The sequence below is a fragment of the Trachypithecus francoisi genome, unplaced genomic scaffold, assembly GCF_009764315.1.
Source record: "Trachypithecus francoisi isolate TF-2019V2 unplaced genomic scaffold, Tfra_2.0 Lachesis_group0, whole genome shotgun sequence".
NCBI lineage: Eukaryota > Metazoa > Chordata > Mammalia > Primates > Cercopithecidae > Trachypithecus > Trachypithecus francoisi.
Window position 1 is genome coordinate 185,454,827 of NW_022681453.1, and position 19,606 is coordinate 185,474,432.

At 45.0% G+C, this 19,606-nt stretch overlaps 1 non-coding gene across 1 annotated transcript; it reads right to left on the reverse strand.

Annotated features, from left to right (window-relative positions):
- Positions 1 to 9,709: 9,709 nt before the first annotated feature.
- LOC117084621 lies at positions 9,710 to 9,818 on the reverse strand. Its single transcript, XR_004437548.1, has one exon. It is a non-coding gene; the product is annotated as a U6 spliceosomal RNA (small nuclear RNA).
- Between the last annotated feature and the right edge of the window lie 9,788 nt (positions 9,819 to 19,606).

A 19,606-nucleotide genomic window follows, 5' to 3' on the forward strand; every position in this document is an offset into this window, starting at 1 on the left:
TCCAGGCATCGAGTAACTGTTGAGATTGCTCTACTGCTGTCATATATTCTTGTATATTGAATTCTGGTTAATTTTGAGTAACTAATTCTGTGGCTGTTGTGAGTTTTCAGCACCCTCCCATGTACCTTATATCCCTTTTTGAAACAGAACAGCTCCAATAGAAATAAGCCAGCTGTTCTGCCAGCTGTTTCTATGTGGATTCTCTAATGTGCCTCCATACAGTTAAAACATCGTAACTTGTTTTTCACGCTTACTCAGGCCTGTGCCAACATTTCTGGGTTTTGTTTTTGTTTTTGTTTTTGTTTTTTTTGAGATGGAGTTTCACTTTGGTTGCCCAGGCTAGAGTGCAATGGCACGATCTCAGCTCACTGCAACCTCTGCCTCCTGGGTTCAAGCAATTCTCCTGTCTCAGCCTCCTAAGTAGCTGGGATTATAGACACATGCCACCACGCCCGGCTAATTTTTGTATTTTAAGTAGAGATGGGGTTTCATCATATTGGTCAGGCTGGTCTCGAACTCCTGACCTCAGGTGATCCGCCCGCCTCGGCCTCCCAAAGTGCTGGGATTACAGGCGTGAGCCACCGCGCCCGGCCATTGTTTTGTTTTTTGAGACGGAGTCTCGCTCTGTCACCCAGGCAGGAGTGCAGTGACGTGATCTCGGCTCACTGCAACCCTTCCTCCTGGGTTCAAACAATTCTCTTGCCTCAGCCTACTAAGTAGCTGGAATTATAGGCGCGTGCCACCACGCCTGGCTAGTTTTTGTATTTTTAGTAGAGACAGTTTTTTACCACGTTGGTCAGGCCGGTCTTGAACTCCTGACCTCATGATCTGCCAGCCTCCGCCTCCCAAAGTGCTGGGATTACAGATGTGAGCCACTGTGCCCGGCCACATTTCTGTTTTGTTCAGCCATGAGATTTAATTTATTTATGTGATAGGAGGAACATTTCTTTTTTTTGAGACGGAGTTTCACTCTTGTCACCCAGGCTGGAGTGCAATGGTGTGATCTCAGCTCACTGAAACCTCTGCCTCCCAGGTTCAAGTGATTCTCCTGCCTCAGTCTCCCAGGTAGCTGGGACTACAGGCATGTGCCACCATGCATGGCTAATTTTTTTTTTGATTTTTAGTAGAAACGGGGTTTCACCATGTTGGCCAGGCTGGTCTTGAACTCCTGACTTCAGGTGATCCACCTGCCTTGGTTTCCCAAAATGCTGGGATTACAGGCGTGAGACACTGTGCCCAGATGAACATTTACACATTTTAGTGGACCAAATTTTAAGTTGGAGGGTGTGCTCTAAAATAATAAACAACAATAGCCCATGTACCCATGTATTTTTTTGATGAGCTATTTACTCTAAAATAAAATGTATGACTTTTTTAAAAAGGAAGTTTTAAAATAGCTATATTGAGTAATCTTGTATTGAAAAGAATGTTAAGCTTGTTAAAATGATATGTAACAAAAATGTATTTTGATTTGTATTTCGGAAACTAAAAAATAAAATGTTGAAAGAAAAAAAATCCCAAGCCTGATAAATTATAATGAAGTTTTTCTTCACCAATCTGTTTCCTTTAATCCTGATCTCACCAGACTGTACATATTCCTCACCCCTTCTTTTTATTTATTTTATTTTATTTATATATTGTTTTGTTTATTTATTTATTTTTTGAGACAGGAACTCATTCTGTCACCCAGGCTGGAGTGCAGTGGAGGATAACAAAGTAATGGTGAATACTTTGAAAATTTGAAGTACTTGACATAATAGCTTTCTTACAACGCATATTAAGTGATATTGTAACTTATAGTTTCTTTCATTTAGATCAAGGCCAAGCCCAAAATTTTAAAGGAAAATAAAATGAAAGGGCACTACCCCCGACTCTTTTCTCTCTTTAGGGAAGACTCAAAGATCTTCTAGGAGATAGTATCAGAAAGTACCAGCGACTTATACATCACTTCAAGTGTTTCAATGGGGACAGACAGGAAAGTGGCATAGTGGTGGTTCTAGGAGATATTTTTTCCCCCAAATCCTAGTAGCATAATCAAAAATAATCTTCACCAGCAACAACTGAAAATACTTATGTGGCTAGTCACAGACTTCAGCAGTCCCACTATTTAGAAATTTACATTGAAAACAAGATCTAGCTGGGTGAGGTGGCTCACACCTGTAATCCCAGCACTTTGGGAGGCCAAGGCAGGCAGATCACCTGAGGTCGGGAGTTTGAGACCAGCCCGGCTAACATGGAGAAACCCCGTCTCTACTAAAAATACAAAAAATTAGCCGGGCATGGTGGTGGGTGCCTGTAATCTCAGCTACTTGGGAGGCTGAGGCAGGAGAATTGCTTGAACCTGGGAGGTGGAGGTTGCAGTGAGCTAAGATCGCGCCATTGCACTCCAGCCTGGGAGACAGAGCTAGGCTCAGTCTCAAAAAAAAAAAAAAAAAAAAAAAATTTACATTTGCCTCTGCCATGATTTGCCTAATGACTACAGATTCCAGTGGGCTACAATCTGTCAGTACCAGCATATCCCAAACAGTCAGAAGATTTCAGATGGAGCATTTATTGATACTTATCTGATTATTTTAATCAGCATTGAAAAAAGATAACAAATTAAACCTGTAATTTCACTGAAGCTAAGTAAATGCAAATTGTTACCTATAGTTACAATACTTTGTTAAGAAAAATTAGCCATCCCAGCACTTTGGGAGGCTGAGGTGGGAGGATTGCTTGAGGCCAGGAGTTTGAGACCAGCCTGGGTAAGAGAGTAAGACCTCATCTCTTTAAAAAAAAAAAGAAGAAAAATTAGGTAAATATGTCAAAGAGTACTCAGGTATAGCAAAAATTATGAAGCCTGAATAACTGAAGAATGACTGGACTTATACCAAAAAAATAAGGTCTGTAAACTGCTGCTTTGCTTCTGAGTTGGCTGCACCTCAGCCTTAGACGCAGGGACTGCATTTAAGGGGCACCCTTACCAACCCATGATATAGGCTCAGCTTTGAATTTGGGCAAACACCATACAAAGTCTACAGATAGTATCAGCAGAAGTAACAAACAAAACAACTCATGAGGGAGTAAATAGGACGAACTCTTCTGTCACCCTGAGCTTGATTCCTTAATATAGTAGGAGGCACGGGTCGCAGTGAGTGGAGATGGTGCCACTGAACTCCAGCCTGGGTGACAGAGCAAGACCCTGTCTCAAAAAAAAAAAAAAAAAAAAAACACAGGCTGGGTGCGGTGGCTCACACCTGTAATCCCAGCACTTTGGGGGTCTGAGGTAGGTGGATTGCTTGAGGTCAGGAGTTCGAGACCAGCCTGGCCAACATGGTAAAACCCCATCTCTACTAAAAGTACAAAAATTAGGCAGGCATGGTGGCTTGTGCCTCCCTGCTACTTGCAGGGCTGAGGCAGGAGGATCACTCGAGCCCAGAAAGCAGAGGTTGCAGTGAACCGAGATGGTGCCAGTGCATTCATTCCAGCCTGTGTAACAGAGTGAGACTCTGTCTCTAAAAAAAAAAAAAAAAAAAAAAAAAAATTATCTTGAGATGGAAAGATTATCCTGGATTATTCAAATTGGCCCAATGGACTCACAAAGTCCTTGTAAGAGGGAGGCAGGATATTGGGAGGCTGAGGCAGGTGGATCGTGAGGTCAGGAGATTGAGACCAGCCTGGCTAACACGGAGAAACCCTGTCTCTACTAAAAATACAAAAAATTAGCCGGGCATGGTGGTGGGTGCCTGCTAGTCCTGGCTACTTAGGAGGCTGAGTCAGGAGAATGGCATGAACCAGGAGGTGGAGCTTGCAGTGAGCTGAGATGGCATCACTGTACTCCAACCTGGGCGACAGAGTAAAACTCCGTCTCAAAAAAAAAAAAAAAAAAGAAGGAAGCAGGAAGGTCAGAGTCAAAGGTGTAACAATGATGAAAGCAGAGGTCAGAGTGATGTGGCTATGAGCCAAGAAACGTAGGCAGCCTCTAGACAATGAAAAAGGCCTGTCCTGGAGTCTCCAGAAGGAACACATCTCTGCCTACTGCTTGATTTTAGCTGTGAGACTCATTTCAGATTTTGGGGTTTTTTCAACTAAATATTCAGACTTCAAGGAGACCATTTCAGATTTTTAATATCCAGAGCTGTAAGATACCAAATTTGCAGCCGGTTGCAGTGGCTCACGTCTGTAATCCCAGCCCTTTGGGAGGCTGAGGCGGGTGGATCACCTGAGGTCAGGAGCTCGAGACCAACATGGTGAAACCCCATCTCTGCTAAAAAAACAAAAATTAGCCGGCCGTGATGTCTGTAGCACCTGTAATCCCAGCTATTTGGGAGGCTGAGGCAGAAGAATCGCTTGAACCCAGGAGGCAGAGGTTGCAGTGAGCCGAGATCATGTCACTGCACTCCGCCTAGGTGACAGAGTGAAACTCCATCTCAAAAAAAAAAAAAAGATACTAAGTTTGTGTTGTTTTTAAGTCACTAAGTTAGCAGTTTTAGTTACAGCAGCAACAGAAAACTAATACAAGCACCAAGGCACTGGGCTTTATATTGTGAGAGATACAAAGATTAATAAAACATAATCTACCCTCTCAAGGGAGATACAATTTAGAAGAGACGAAACACATTACTAAATAAGCTAGAACATGATGAATATCATAAAAGCAGCAGAAAGAATGGCTATGGGAGTCCAAAGGAAAGAAATCACTGTTTCTAGGGTTATTCATAGTGGAGGAGTAGGTTTTTGAGCTGATCTTAAAAGGATAATGTAAATTTTCTTTTTCTTTTTGGAGACATGGTATCGCTCTGTCACCCAAGCTGGAGTGCAGTGGCGTGATCTCGGCTCACTGTAGCCTCCACCTCCTGGGTTCAAGTTATCCACCCAGATCTCGGCTCACTGCAGCTTCCACCTCCTGAGCTCAAGCTATCCACTCACCTCAGCCTCCTGAGTAGTTTGGACTACAAGTGTGAGCCACTGCACCCAGGCAGGATAAGTAATTTTTTTTTTTTAATGGAGTCTCTGTCACCCAGGCTGGGGCACAGTGGCACCATCTCGGCTCACTGCAACCTCCGCCTCCCGGGTTCAAGTGATCCTCCTGCCTCAGCCTCCTGAGTAGCTGGGACTACAGGCACGTGCCACCACACCCAGCTAATTTTTTGTGTTTTTAGTAGAGACGGGGTTTCACCATGTTGGCCAGGATGGTCTCGATCTCTTAACCTGTGATCCACCCGCCTCGGCCTCCCAAAGGGCTGGGATTATAGGCGTGAGCCACCGCGCCCGGTCAATAAGTAAATTTTAAGAGACAAACAAAAAAAGGTGGAGAAAGTGGCACACTTTTACAAATTAAATCACAATATAAGGCATTTTTAAATAAACCTATTATTAGTCATTGATAAAGGAAATACTCCTATAATAAAAAATAATCATGCCGTAATATATCTTTTGTTCTAAGGAAAACACAATTAGATTTGCTTGAACCTAAATAATAACAGCATTGTAATTACAGTTTTAAAAATTATAAATGTCACTGGGTCCGGTGGCTTATGCCTGTAATCCCAGCACTTTGGGAGGCGGAGGTGAGAGGATTACTTGAGGCCAAGAGTTCAAGACCAGCCTGGGTGACATAGCAAGGCCTTATCTCTATAAAAATAAAAATAAAAAAATCACCGGGCATGGTGGCACCTGCCTGCAGTCCCAGCTACTTGGGAAGCTGCGGTGGAAGGATGGTTTGAGCCCAGGAGTTTGAGGTAGCAGTGAGCTATGATTGAGCCACTGTACTTCAGCCCGGTAATGGAGGCTGACTCTGTCTAAAAATACATATATATATATGGTTGTAATATATGCTCATGGTACTAAAAAAATATAAACAAAACAGTAGCGTGTCAAGCAAAAGGTAAGTTTTCTTTCTTTTTTTTTTTTTTTTTTTTTTTGAGACAGAGTCTTGCTCTGTCGCCCAGGCTGGAGTGCAGTGGCCGGATCTCAGCTCGCTGCAAGCTCCGCCTCCTGGGTTTACGCCATTCTCCTGCCTCAGCCTCCCAAGTAGCTGGGACTACAGGCGCCCGCCACCTCGCCCGGCTAGTTTTTTGTATTTTTTTTAGTAGAGACGGGGTTTCACCGTGTTCGCCAGGATGGTCTCGATCTCCTGACCTCGTGATCCGCCCGTCTCAGCCTCCCAAAGTGCTGGGATTACAGGCTTGAGCCACCGCGCCCGGCTGCAAAAGGTAAGTTTTCTGGCCGGGTGCGGTGGCTCACGTCTATAATCTTAGCACTTTGGGAGGCCAAGTGGGGGCGGATCACCTGAGGTCAGGAGTTCAAGGCCAGCCTGGCCAACATGGTGAAACCCCATCTCTACTAAAAATACAAAAATTAGCCAGGCATGGTGGTGCACGCCTGTAATCCCAGCTACTTAGGAGGGTGAGGCAGAAGAATAGCTGGAACCTGGGAGGCAGAGTTTGCAGTGAGCCGAGAGCCTGCCAATGCACTCCAACCTGAGTGACAGAGCAAGTCTGTCTCAAAAAAAAGTAAGTTTTTCCTGTCTGTTTCCCATTTGTGCTCCCTATTAGAGGAAATCACTGTTTCCTTCTAGAAACGTTTGATTGAAATAATTACGTATAATATATGTTTCTTTGCATAAACCTACACATGTACCCATCCATTTTTTTTTTTAATATAGAGATAGGGTCTTACTATGTTGCCCAGCTGGTCTCAAACTCCTGGACTGAAGCAATCCTCCCACCTCGGCCTCCCAAAGTGCTGGGATTACAGGCGTGAGCCACTATGCCCTGCTTACCATCCATTTTTTTAATTATTACTATTTTTGAGACAGAGTCTAGCTCTGTTGCCCAGGCTGGACTGCAGTGACACAATCTTGGCTCACTGCATCCTCCGCCTCCCAGGTTCAAGCGATTCTCCTACCTCAGCCTCCTGAGTAGCTGGGATTACAAGTGTGCACCACCATACAGGTGTCTGGCTCATTTTTGTATTTTTAGTAGAGACAGGTTTTCGCCATGTTGGCCAGGCTGGGCTTGAACTCCTGAGCTCAGGTGATCCGCGTGCCTCAGCCTCCCAAAGTGCTGGGATTACAGGCATGAGCCACTGCACCTGGCCTACCCCTCCATTTTTTCACACAAACAGGATCTTACAAAATATAAGGATCTTTGAGCATTTACAATACGTAAACATCTTTGTATATTGGTACACAGAGATCTAGTGACTTCATTGTTACTGTTGTTTTTCATTAATGTCATTTTGTTACAGGAAGGGGTTCCCAATCCAGACCCCAAGAGACGGTTCTTGGATCTCACACAAGAAAGAATTCAGGATGAGTTCGCAGTGCAAAGTAGAAGCAACCTCATTAAGAAAGTAAAGTAGTGAAAGTACAGCTATTCCATAGACAGAGTATGACGTTCCCGAAAGTAAGAGGAGAAACGCATCCACCCTAGGTACAATACTTGTATATATAGAATAAAAAAAGATCATGGGAAGATGTGCTGTGCTCAAGGGTTTGTGATACAGGATTCATTTTCTTAATTACTTTATTTTGTAAGAATCGATATTATTATCTTCAAAGCAAAATTAGGAATGCCTTTGTTCTCAAGATATCGGGATATTAGGACACTCCCACGTCTGGGTCTGTTCAGTAAACATTATCAATTTATTCCTTTAGTAAACATCTAGAGGCTAGGAATACCTTTCTGGTAAAGCAGCCCAGCAAGTTCCGGCCTCATTTTCCTAGCCCTCACTTAAGATGGAGTCTATTTAGAACGCCTCTGGCAATTCTATTGTACCAGGATTCACTCTAGGAGGCCATTTTACATTTAATAATCATTCTCTCTCTTTATTTTTTTGGAGACATTCTCACTCTGTCACCCAGGCTGGAGTGCAGTGGCACAATCCCAGCTAACTGCAGCCTCAGACTCCTGGATTCAAGCAATTCTCCCACCTCAGTTTCTCAAGAGGCTGGGACTACAGGCATGCACTACTACACTCAGATAATTTTTTATTTTTAAATTTTTATTTATTAACTATTATTATTATTATTATTATTGAGATGGAGTCTTGCTCTGTCACACAGGCTGGAGTGCAGTGGTGTGATCTCGGCTCCCTGCAAACTCCCCCTCCTGGGTTCAAGTGACTCTCCTGCCTCAGCCTCCCGAGTGGCTGGGACTACAGGTGCACATCATCATGCCCAGCTAATTTTTATATTTTTAGTAGAGACTAGGTTTCAACATGTTGGTCAGGCTGGCCTCAAACTCCTGACCTCAGGTGATCCACCTGCCTCAGCCTCCCAAAGTGTTGGGATTACAGGCGTGAGCCACCGGGCCCGGCCCACGTTGCCCTTTAATAGCCACAGTTCATCTCTCTCCTGCCCCCATTCTCTCCTTAACCCCTAACAACCACTACTGTTTTCTATTTCTATAATTTTGTCTTTTCAAAAATGTTGTATCATGCAGGAGGTAACTATTTATTTATTTATTTATTTAGAGACAGAGTCTCACTCTATCACCCAGGCTGGAATGCAGTGGCATGATCTTGGCTCACTGCAACCTCCACCTCCTGGATTCAAGCAATTCTCTTGCCTCAGCCTCCAGAGTAGCTGGGATTACAGTCATGTGCCACCATGCCCAGCTAATTTTTGTATTTTTAGTAGAAATGGGGTTTCCCCATGTTGGCCAGGCTGGTCTCGAACTCTTGACCTCAAGTGATCAACCTGCCTAGGCCTCCCAAAGTGCTGGAATTATAGGCATGAGATACCGCGCCCGGCCAGGAGGTAACTTTTTAGCATTGACTTAAAATTCAGCATAATTCTGGAGATTCATGCAAGTTGTGATATGTAATAATAAATAGACCCTTTCTTTTTATTACTGAGTAGTATTCCACAGTATGACTATATCACAGTTTAACCATTCATCCATTGAAAGACATCTGGATCGTTTTCAGTTTCTGCCTATTATAAATAAAGCTGCTATGAGCATTCATATCAGAGTCTTTGTGGGAACATAAGTCTTCATTTCTCTCATCTAAATGCCCAAGAGTGAAATTGCTGGATCACATGGTATGGTGGTAGTTACCTGTTTAGCTTTTTAAGAAACTATTACTGTGGCCAGGTGCAGTGGCTCACACCTGTAATCCCAGCAGTTTGGGAGGCCAAGGTGGGTGGATTATCTGAGGTCAGGAGTTAGAGACCAGCCTGGCCAACATGGTGAAACCCTGTCTCTACTAAAAATACAAAAATTAGCCAGGCGTGGTGGTAGGTTCCTGTAATCCCAGCTACTCGGGAGGCTGAGACAGGAGAGTCACTGGAGCCTGGGAGGTGAAGGTTGCAGTAAGTCAAGACCATGAAACTGCACTCTAGCCTGGGCAACAGAGCAAGACTCCGTATGAAAAAAAGAAAAGAAAAGAAAAAAGAGAAGAGAAGAGAAGAGAAGAGAAGAGAAAAGAAAAGAAAAGAAAAGAAAACTATTACTGCTTTCCAGGTGGCTACACTTCATTTTACATTTCCACCAGCAGAGGACGACAGATTCAGTTTCTCTGCTTCCTTGTCAGAATTTGTTATTGTCACTTTGTTATTTTAGCCATTCTAATAGATGTATAGCAATATTTCATTATGGTTTTTATTTGCATTTCTCAAATGGCTAATAGTGTTAAACATCTTTTCGTATGCTTGTTTGCCATCTGCATATCCTCCTCAGCGAAATGTTTGTTTTCCTTTTTAAATTTTGTTTAATGTTTTAAAAATATGCAACACTTCATGAATTTGCATGTCATCTATGTGCAGGGCCCATGCTAATCTTTGTATCATTCCGATTTTTTAGTAAATGTGTGCAGAAGTGAGCGCAGACCGCTTTTTAAATCTTTCGCTCATGCTGTATTAGGACTGTTTTGTTTTTGTTTTTGTTTTTGAGACAGAGTCTCTCTGGCTCTGTTGCCCGGGCAGGAGTGCAGTGGCTGGATCTGGGCTCATTGCAACTTCCGTCTCCCGGGTTCAAGAGATTCTCCTGCCTCGGCTTCCCCAGTAGCTGGGATTACAGGCGTCTGCCACCACGCCCGGCTAATTTTTGTATTTTATTAGAGACGGGATTTCACCATGCTGGCCAGGCTGGTCTCGAACTCCTAAACCTCAGGCGATCTGCTCACCTCAGCCTCCCCAATGTGCCGGAAGTTGAGGCGTGAGCCACCGCGCCCGGCCAAAACTGTTGTTTTTTTTTACTGTTGAGTTTTGTGCGAGTTTTTATCTATTCTAGATACCAGTACTTTGCCAGATAGTGGTTTGCACATATTTTCTCCTCTATAGCTTATCTTTTCATCCTTATTTTAACAGGGTCTTTCAAAAGCCAAGGTTTTCCTGTGCACTCGGAGGAGCTGTGGCTGCCAGCTCCGCTGGTGGCGGGTGCCCCCAGGCCCTGTGGCCGACGGGGCGAGCTGGCCTGCGCAGGGTCCCGTGGGGGTCGCGCAGGCAGTGTGCCCGGAGCGCCTCCAGTGGGAGCGCAGGCAGCGGGGCGAGGAGAAAGAGGAGGAGGATAAGGTGATGGCGAGAAGATGGAGGAAGAGCAGACGAAGGAAGAGAAAGGAGATGGAAGGGAGAATGTCACCAGAGGAGACGGAAGGAACAAATTCTGACGCTGCAGGAGAAGCTGTGGGCCCGGCAGAAAGAGAAGGACCAGCTTTTTCTGCAGCTCGAGAAAGTTTCCATGAGGAAGAAACACCGAGTCGAAAGGAGCAGAGCGACCTGACCTTCTGACATCCGCTGTGGGCCGGCAGAGCCCGATCATTCAGGCGGGGACCCGCCTCCTCCTCCGCATGCGGGCAGCAGGCAGCGCTGGAGGGCACGATCGCCCGGGCATTGTCATAGCAGCTGACCCAGCCAAGCAGATTTTCAGACCCCACGTACTTGCGATCCGGAAGTCCGTGGGCTCAGCGGCGGCTTTTGCAGGGACCCCAGAGCAGGCAGCCTGGGCGGTGCCGCTGGGACTGCTCAGCCCTCACCTCAATACGGGCCCACATAGCTAGCCTGTGGCCCTAGTCGGCAGCTCAGAGCAGTTCAGTGCTCCCTGAGGTGCATAAATGTCCCAGCCACAGCCTTATGATCTGCTGGGCCACTTTCAGCACACCCAAACAGGGTTCCTCCTCTGGTGGTGCTCTGCCTTTGAAACCGCAGACAGACCACGCTAACCAGCACACAGGTTTCTCTGGTCCATCCTCCCTGACCCGCATACATCCCTAGGCTCTGCATCCAGGCCCTAGACTCCTTGCCTAATCCCAGCTCCCCGTGAAGATGCCGCCAGCAGGAACGTCTGGGCTTTGCAGCTACCAACCAACCAGGCCCTCAGCGACTCTTCATCCAGCACAGCCAGAACCTGTTACGCTGCAAGTGACCATGAGATAGCTTCAATCTCGCCCTGCCCACACACGCACCATGGGTGCGGGTTCCCCCACTGAGTGTCCCAGTCCAAGGCCAATATAATCTACTTGCCACTGGGAAAAGGAGAAGGAAAAGGAGGAGATGGAGAAGGAGGAGGAATGAAGAAGAGAGCAAAGGGTTTTCAGGATAAGTCCAATTTATCAATTTTTCCTTTTTATTTTTTCATTTGTCTCAAGCATGTTCATAATTGGTCACCGAAGAATTTTCGTCATGGCTGCTTTACAACCTTGACCAGATAATTCCAACATTTCTATCTCAGAGTTGGCATCCATTGTCTTTTTCATTCAGTTTGAAATCTTCATGTTTTGTTTTGTTTTGTTTTTGAGACGGAGTCTCCCTCTGTCACCCAGACTGGAGTGCAATGGCACAATCTTGGCTCACTGCAACTTCCACCTCCCGGTTCAAGCGATTCTCCCACCTCAGCCTCCTGAGTAGCTGGGATTACAGGCACCTGCCATCATGTCCGGCTAATTTTTTTGGTATTTTTGTGGAGATGGGGTTTCACCATGTTGGCTAGGCTGGTCTTGAACTCCTGACCTCAGGTGATCCTCCCACTTTGGTTTCCCAAAGTGCTGAGATTACAGGTGTGAAACACCACGCCCGGCCACAATTTTTGGCTTAAGTGATTTTCTATTGAAATCTGGAGATTTCTGTATTGTTATGTGACTCAAGATCTTTTTTTTCTCTCTGTGTTTCTTTCTTACCTCCCTCCCTCCCTCCTTCTTCTCTTCTCTTCTCTTCTCTTTGTTTTTTGAGATGGAGTCTCACTCAGTCACCCAGTCTCACTGCAACCTCCACCTCCCGGGTTCAAGTGATTCTCCTGCCTCAGCCTCCCAAGTAGCTGGGATTACAGGCGCGTGACATCAAGCCCAGATAATTTTTGTATTTTTAGTGAAGATGGGATTTCACCATGTTGGTCATGCTGGTCTCGAACTCCTGACCTCAAGTGATCCACCCACCTCAGCCGCCCAAAGTCTTGGGATTACAGGCGTGAACTACCACCACCATGCCCAGCCTGTTTTTTAAATCAGTAGACTAACAACTACAAGTAGGTGGGAAAATATTCTAATGGATTAACTTCATTCTAACTAGATTATCTGGCTAGGAATATATTTTTATTTTGGTAAAATAGGCATAACACATAAAAGGTACCATTTTAACCTTTTTTTTTTTTTTGAGATGGAGTATCGCTCTGTTGTCCAGGCTGGAGTGCAGTGGCGCGATCTCGGCTCACCACAAGCTCTGCCTGCTGGATTCACACCATTCTCCTGCCTCAGCCTCCCAAGTAGCTGGGACTACAGGCGCCCGCCACCACACCGCACTAATTTTTTGTATTTTTAGTAGAGACAGGGTTTCACCGTTTTAGCCAGGATGGTCTTGATCTCCTGGCCTTGTGATCTGCCCACCTCGGCCTCTCAAAGTGCTGGGATTACAGGCATGAGCCACCGCACCCGGCCCATTTTAACCATTTTTAAGTGTAGACATCAGTAGCATTGTGCACATTCCTGATATGATACAACCATGATGGGTATTCATCTGCAAACCTTTTTCCCCAAACTGGAACTCTGTACACATTAAACTGTAACTCCCCATTCCTCCTTCCCCAGTCCCTGATAACCCTCCTACTTTCTGTTTCTATGCTCATATAAATGGAATCATATACTACTTGTCTTTCTGTGTGTGGCTTATTTCAGTTAGCATAATGTCTTCAAAGGTGCATTCGTACTGTAGGATTGATCGGAATTTCATTCCTTTTTAAGGCTGAATAATATTCCATTGATGTATAAAGCACAATTTGATTTTTTGTGTTGTTTGTTTTTTGGAGACAGGATATTGTTCTGTTGCCCCCGGGCTTGAGTGTAGTGGCGTAATCATGGCTCACTGCTGCCTTCACCTCCCAGGCTCAAGCAAGCCTCCTGCCTCAGCCTTCCCTGAGTAGCTGGGACCACAGGCACATGCCACCACACCTGGCTAATTATTTGATTTTTTTGTAGAGATGGGGTCTTCCTACATCGCTCAGGCTGGTCTCAAACTTCTGGGTTCAACTGATCTTCACGTCTCAGCCTCCCAGAGTGCTAAAATTACAGGCGTGAACCACCATGCCCAGCCACGTTTGTTTTATCTACTAATCCATCAATGGATGCTTGGGTTGCTGTCACCTTTTGGCTATTGTGAATAATGCTGCTATGAACACTGGTGTACAAATATCTGTTTGCATCCCTGCTCTCAATTATTTTAGGTATATACTCAGAAGTGGAATTGGTAGATCATATGGTAATTTTGTAACTTTTGGGGTCACTGCCATACTGTTCATAGTGGCTACAACATTTTACATTTCTACCAGCAATGGACAAGGATTTTGGTTTTCCACATCCACACTAACAATTGTTATTTTCTATTTAAAAAAAAATAATAGTCATTTTGGTCAGCCGAGCTGGCTCGCGCCTGTAATCCCAGCACTTTGGGAGGCCGAGGCAGGAGGATCGCTTAAGCCTAGGAGTTCACGATCAGCCTGAGCAACACATTGAGACTCACCTCCCAACCCTTCCCACCCCCTTCTCTATTTAAAATAATAATAGTCATCTTAATGGGTGTGAAGTGGTATCTCATGGCGGTTTTGATTTGCATTCCTCTAATGATTAGTGGTACTGAGCATTTTTCACAGGCTCATTAGATCTCACTTCAATCTCTGGCTCTTGCTGGCTTTCTCTGATGCTGCTCTGGCAGGGGAAGGACAGCACGGCCTCCCTACTGCCAGCAGGGGGTGGAAGTCCAGATTTCTCACTCACACCGGAGGGGATGATCCTTGTTACTGCTGGGTGGGGGCTGGAGTTCCTCATGTGGTCTCCATCGACACTACAATGAGGTGGTCTCATGACGACTGTGTGATAAAGTCCTGATTTCCCAGCAGGCCTTCTATGACACCACCTTAGTGGGATCTGAAGGATCACCTTTGTTCCTGCCCGGTGGGCCTGGAAGTTGAAGCTACTCCGTGGTTTCCTCTGACAATGTGGTGGTGGTAGTGGCGGGGGTCTGGGGGTGGAGGTTGTCAGAGAACCTCATTACAGCCTCCTAAGGGTAGAATCACAGGCTCTTCAGTTGGCTTTTGCTGGCATGGGTGTGGGTAGGACCACAGCTGTTTCTGTGGTATTTAGCTGAAATAATGGAATTACTGTGGAAAACTTTTCTATCTTCCTAGAATGCCTCTGTCCTGGGTAGAGAAAGCAGCCTTTTGCTGGGGCTTTTCTTATCTGTGCCTGTTGGCTTTTCTGGGTTGCTAGCTTCTTCAGTTTCAACTCAGGATGGGTGAAGCAAGAAGAAAACCCAGGGAATTCACTATCACGTGTATCTCGAGGTTCCTACCTGTCTGCCTTCTTTTCCCCACCTCCCAGAGTCTTCTCATGTTTGCTTTATGTGTAATGTCCAGGGTGTTTAGTTGCACTTAGTAGGAGGAACAAGAAAAATTTTGTCTACTCCATCTTTCTAGAAGAAGTAGACCTCATTGTTTTTAATGACTAATATACACAGCATACAATTTACTAACCCATCTCCTTTTGACAGCCATTTAGGTTGTTTATAGTTTTATTATTTCAATAGTTTTTTTTCCTACTAAAATAATGAAGGGCCGGGTGTGGTGGTTCATGCCTGTAATCCCAGCACTTTGGGAGGCCGAGGCAGGTGGATCACCTGAAGTCAGGAGTTTGAGACCAGCCTGGACAACATGGCACAGCCCCATCTCTACTAAAACACAAAAATTAGCTGGGTGTGGTGGCGTGCACCTGTAATCCCAGCTACTCGGGAGGATGAAACAGGAGAACCACTTGAATCTGGGCGGTGAAGATTGCAGTGAGCCAAATCGCACCATTTGCGCTCCAGCCTGGGCAACAGAGAGAGACTCTGTCTCAAAAAACAAAAACAAACAAACAAAAAAAAAAAAAGAAAAAGAAAAAAAAAAGAGGAAAAACTTTTCACCTAAAGTATGATTTCCATTATGTTTAAAAATAAACAGACATTCTTGGGATTGGTGATTGTTTTCTTTTCTGTCATTTCCAAAAAACAATATAACTATTACTTTTAATGAACTATATAGGAATATATATAGTTTATATATACATATATATATAAACTTTATCTCATATATATGGTAAGGATGAAGGATGAGGCTGGGCGTGTTATGAGAATTAAAAGAGATAAATTCTTGGCCGGGCATGGTGACTCACACCTATAATTGCAGCACTTTGGGAGGCTGAGGCAGGCAGATCACCTGAGGTCAGGAGTTTGAGACCAGTCTGACCAACATAGAGAAACCCCGTCGCTACTAAAAATACAAAATTAGCTGGTCATGGTGGTGGATACCTGTAATCACAGCTACTTGGGAGGCTGAGGCAGGAGAATCGCTTGAACCCAGGAGGCAGAGGCTGAGGTGAGCCAAGTTTGCACCACTGTACTCCAGCCTAGGCAACAAGAGCGAAACTGTCTCAAAAACAAAACAAACAAGCATGAAAGGTGAGTTGGTTGTGTCACATGAAGAAGGCAGTATAGAGCCCCAGGTAATGGGGCATAGGAGTGGGATTCCAGATACCAGGCCTACATTTTAGGGGTGAGATTGCCAATCAAGGTCTTTCTTCCATCCCTCACAGAGGTGTAGGTTTGTCCTCAGGACAAATTCTGGAGACTTCATGTAATCTAGAAGAGACAGAAGAGACATGCAAACTGATGAAAAACAGTGATTTTTTTTTTTCTTTGAGAGAGTCTTGCTCTGTCACCCAGGCTGGAATGCAGTGGCGTGATCTTGGCAAACTGCAACCTCCACCTCCTGAGTTCAAGTCATTTGGCCTCCCAAAATGCTGGGATTACAGATGTGAGTCACCATGCCTGGCCAAAATATTGAATCTTTGAGTTAAAATAAAGATGTTGCCCAGGCTGGAGTGCCACGATCATGGCATTGTACCCTCTGTCTCCCAGATTCAAGTGATTATCCTGCTTTCCTGCCTCAGCCTCCCGAGTAGCTGGGACCACAGGTGTGCGCCACCATGCCCAGCTAATTTTTGCATTTTTGGTACAGATGGGGTTTCACCATGTTGGCCTCGCTGGTCTCGAACTACTGATTTCAAGTGATCCGCCCACCTCGGCCTCCCAGAGGGCTGGGATTATAGGTATGAGCCACTGTTTCCAACCTTAATTTTTCCAAATAAAAAACTGGCCCCACCTCAGTTCAGATCCAGTGAATCTGGGTGAGAGGGCAGAGTCCACAAGTATCTGCATTTCAAATAGATGTTCCCGTTGATTTTTACGCATACCAGTTTCTGATCACCTGATTTGAAGTACAGCAATGTACTTTTATTGCAGTCTTCCTCTGTAAAGGTAGAAAATCTTCTGTATCTTGGCTACACAATAGAGTTTAATAACCTTGGTCAGTGGATTCAAACCTAGTTCTTAGTTTAAAAGCCCTTCCGTGGTCCTCCTCAGTTTTCTCCATTTTTTTCAACTCTGTTAATATCTTTACCTATCTTCATGCAAATTATTATTATTATTATTTTGAGACATAATCTTCCTCTGTCGCCTAGGTTGGAGTGCAGTGGTGGGATCCCAGCTCATTGCAACCTTCGCCTCCCGAATTCAAGGGATTCTTTTGCCTGAGTACTTGGGATTACAGATGTGCGCTGCCACAACCGGCTAATTTTTGTATATATACATTTTTTTTTTTTTTTTTCCTGAGACAGAGTCTCGCTCTGTCACCCAGGCTAGAGTGCAGTGGCACAATCTCGGCTCACTGCAACCTCTGCCTCCCGGGTTCAAGCAATTCTCCTGCCTCAGCCTCCCGAGTAGCTGGGATTACAGGCGCACACCACCACGTCAGACTGATTTTTGTATTTTTACTAGAGAGGGAGTTTCACCGGGTTGGCCAGGCTGGCCACGAACTCCTGAACCTCAAGTGACCTGTCCGCCTTGGCCTCCCAAAGTGTTGGGATTAGGCGTGAGCCACCACGCCTGGCCTAATTTTTATATTTTTAGTAGAGACCAGATTTCTCCATGTATGCCAGGCTGGTCTCGAACTCCTAATCTAGGTTGTTCGGCTCACCTCAGCCTCCTAAAGTGCTGGGATCACAGGCGTGAGCCATCACGCCCAACCACAAATGTTTTCTAAGTTATAGTGTAAGAACACGGCAGTAAATGCCACCCTCCAAATTGCATCGGGGTCTCAGGCAAGCAGAACCTAGCCTCTAATTTCCTCAAAAACTGTATAATAAAAAGAAGTTACAGAGATTATCCTGGGTTTGCCAAAAAGGAAAAGAAAAAAAAAAAAAAAGAGATGAGTAGCACCAACATCTCTATCCAGCTCCAGGCAGTTCTTTTTTCTTTTTTTTTTTCTCCCTCCCTCCCTCCCTCCCTCCTTCACTCCTTCCCTTCTTCCTTCCTTCCTCCCTCCCTTCCTCTCAGTGGAGTCTTGCTCTGTCACCCAGGCTGGAGCGCAGTGGCACCATCTCTGCTCACTCCGCCTCCCGGGTTCAAGTGATTCTCATGCCTCAGCCTCCTGAGTAGCTGGGATTACAGGCGCATGCCACCGCGCCTGGCTAATTTTTTACTAGAGACGGGCTTTCACCATGTTAGCGAGGATGGTCTCAATCTGCTGACCTCGTGATCCATCTGGCTCAGTGCTGGGATTACAGGCGTGAGCCGCCGCGCCCGGCCCAGTTATTTTTAAACACTGAAATTACAGATGTAAGGACAGCATGTACTATACTTTGTGCTTTATACTTTATTATTACTAAATTACATTAATAAGTAATAATTAGATCCAAAACATATACATTAACAAATGTCTACATATCAATAGATTATCCAGACACTGCTTTAAACGTGCAGCTATCACTTAAAATCAACTGATGGGTTCAAAATAACGTAAGAATCTCAAGATGGCATACAAATGCTCCCTGAATGATGAGAATACATGGTACTTTTTATAGGAAGATGTCACTGTCAACACAAAGCATATTCTTTTTTTTTTTGAGACAGAGTCTCGCTTTGTCACCCAAGCTGGAGTGCAATCTCCACCTCCCGTGTTCAAGTGATTCTCCTGCCTCAGCCTCCGGAGTAGCTGGGACTACAGGCGCCCGCCACCACACCAGGCTAATTTTTGTACTTTCAGTAGAGACGGGGTTTTGCCATGTTGGCCAGGATGATCTCGATCTCCTGACCTCGCGATCTGCCCATCTCAGCATCCCAAAGTGCTGGGATTACAGGTATGAACCACCGTGCCTGGTTGAATGCATATTCTTTTAAGGTTTTGTTATTGTTTTTCCATGTAGTACTGACAGATTTGTACTAATTCTTTGCTTCTCTGGTTGCTAATTGGCTTTAGAATTGTTAGCTGACGCTCTTGAAGAGCAAAACGAAACTACCTTAGTTGGCTTAGATACGGAAATAATCTGAGTTTTAGGATTATTTGCAGTATAAATGGTTTCAAACACTAAAGTTTGACAAAGAAGCATTTATAGTCCACTGAGAAGGCTATCTATTTTCAGATTCCAGGTAAGCAGAATCACTTAAATTTAAAAGAGCATGCTCTGTGTTGATATGCAAAACTTTGTTAAAGTATACGTTTTGATCTTTAATTCATTTATTAGTTACTGTTACTTACTATTTAGTAAGCACAGGCAAATGTGGTAAGCACTGCATTTATTAGGCCGGGCGCGGTCGCTCAAGCCTGTAATCCCAGCACTTTGGGAGGCCGAGACGGGCGGATCACGAGGTCAAGAGATCGAGACCATCCTGGCTAACACGGTGAAACCCCGTCTCTACTAAAAAATACAAAAAACTAGCCGGGCGAGGTGGCGGGCGCCGGTAGTCCCAGCTACTCAGGAGGCTGAGGCAGGAGAATGGCCTAAACCCGGGAGGCGGAGCTTGTAGTGAGCTGAGATCCAGCCACTGCACTCCAGCCTGGGCCACAGAGCGAGACTCCGTCTCAAAAAAAAAAAAAAAAGGAATACACTGCAAGGTTACAGGCAGTGTGGGTGTGGATTTTGACTGTATTTGAAGTTTTCTTACCTTGAAACTTACTCAGCACTTGCAAACCTATACCAGAGTTTAGCCCTTACTTCCTCTTAAGAGGCTTGAAAATCCTCCACAGCATCTAGTGTAGTGCTAATCCTAAAGAAAACAACCAACAATTAAGTGTTAATTGTTGATTGGTATCACCCTGTGATC